At 46.2% G+C, this 1,884-nt stretch overlaps 1 protein-coding gene across 2 annotated transcripts in view; it reads right to left on the bottom strand.

The window, feature by feature from the left end:
* The window catches only part of LOC103274324 (signal peptide peptidase-like 2A), a 34,445-nt gene that overhangs the window by 18,339 nt on the left and 14,222 nt on the right, over positions 1 to 1,884 (bottom strand). The window lies entirely within an intron of this gene.

Below are 1,884 nucleotides of genomic sequence, written 5' to 3'. Positions count from 1 at the left end.
AGGCTGAGGCGGAAGGATCGCCGGAGTCCAGCAGGTCGAGGCTGCGGTGGCCGGGAGCAGACACTGCACACCAGTCTGGGTGACAGAGTAAGACTCCCACTCAAAAAAAAAAAAAGAAAAGCAATTTCAAATTGTGATAAAAGTCTCCCTTCCTGATAGAATAAAATGATGTGGAGTTTTTAATACAATGAATTCAATTAACAATGAAATAAACTCTCATTTGTAAACATGCAAGTATACAGAAACAACTTATTTAATGTCTATTTCTTTCTTTCTTTTTTTTTTTGTGTGTGTGAGACCTTGTCAAGGTCTCACTCTGTTACACAGGCTGGAGTACAGTGGCACAATCATGTATCACCATAGCCGTGACCTCCTGGGTTCAAGTGATCCTCCTGCATCAGCCTCCCAAGTAACTAGAACTACAGGCGCATGCAACTGTACCTGGCAAATTTTTAATGTTTTTTTGTAGGGACAAGGTATCACTATGTTACCCAAGCTGGTCTCAAAACTCCTGGGCACAAACAATCATCCAGCCTCAGCCTCCCAAAGTGCTGGGATTACAGGCTTTCAGCCTTAATACCTAGTTCTTTTAAGAAATTTACTGAACCTCTCCAAAAAAGAAATCTCGGACTGAATTTATTTATAATATATATTATTTATAGTGCTATAAAAATAGTAAGAGAAGGCCAGATGTGGTGGCTCATGCTTACAATCCCAGCACTTTAGGAGGCCGAGGTGAGAGGATTGAGTGCCTAAGCCCACAGGTTCAAGACCAGCCTGGGGAACTAGGCGAGAGCTCATCTCTACAATCAATCAAGAAAAATTAGCCGGGCGTGGTGGCACGTGCCTGTAGTTCCAGCTACTGGCAAGGCCGAGGCAGAAGGATCATCTGAGTCCAGCGGGTCAAGGCTGCGGTAGCCATGAGCGTGCCACTGCACTCCAGCCTGGGCAATAGTGAGACTTCGACTCAAAAAAAAAACCAGTAAGTAACACTTAACCCCTCAAAATCATTAAATAATGTGGTTATCTTTATTGGCTGTTTCAATGAGTTACTTCTGATCTATATGTAATTAATAAGTTCCTTGTTTTCGTATTTTTTTTTTTTGAGTTGGAGTCTCACTCTGTCACCCAGGCTGGAGTGCAGTGCTTACTGTCACCACAGCCTCCACCTGCTGGGCTTAGGTGATCCTTCCACCTCAGCCTTCCAAGTAGCCGGAACTACGGTGTGTGCTACCATGCCTGGCTTGTTTTTTGATTTATTGTAGAGACAAGGTCTCACCAAGTTGCTCAGACTGGTCTCAAACCCCTAGGTTCAGGCAACCCTTTCGCCTCAACCTTCCAAAGTGCTGGGATTACAGGCTGAGTCATTGTGCCCGGCCTCTTGTTATTTTTTATTTTTTTGAGTCAGTCTCACTCTCTTGCCCAGGCTGGAGTGCAATGGCATGCTCACAGTCACCGCAGCCTAGATCTGCTGGGCTCAGGCGATCCTTCTACCTCAGCCTTCCAAGTAGCCAGAACTATAGGCATGTGCTACCACACCCAGCTAATTTTTTGATTTATTGTAGAAACATGGTCTTGCCAAGTTGCCCAGGCTGTTCTCAAACCCCTGGCCTCAGGCAATCCTCTCACCTCTGCCTCCCAAAGTGCTGGGATAACAGGCTGAACCACTGTGCCCGGCCCCTTGCTATTTTTAATATATTTGCTGTTTAAGCCCAGCAGATTGAGGCTGCGGTGGCCGTGAGCATGCCACTGCACTCCAACTGGGGGACAGAGGGAGACTTCAACTCAAAAAAAAAAAAAAAAAGCTGGGCTTGGTGGCTCAGCCTATAATCCCACGCCTTGGGAGGCTGAGGTGAGTGGATTGCCTGAGCCCGTGGGTTCGAG

This window comes from Carlito syrichta, unplaced genomic scaffold (assembly GCF_000164805.1).
Source record: "Carlito syrichta isolate Samal-C Ts95f unplaced genomic scaffold, Tarsius_syrichta-2.0.1 Scaffold314724, whole genome shotgun sequence".
Taxonomy (NCBI): Eukaryota; Metazoa; Chordata; class Mammalia; order Primates; family Tarsiidae; genus Carlito; species Carlito syrichta.
Note: the sequence above shows the minus strand (reverse complement) of the source record. Positions and strands in the feature narration are given on the sequence as shown.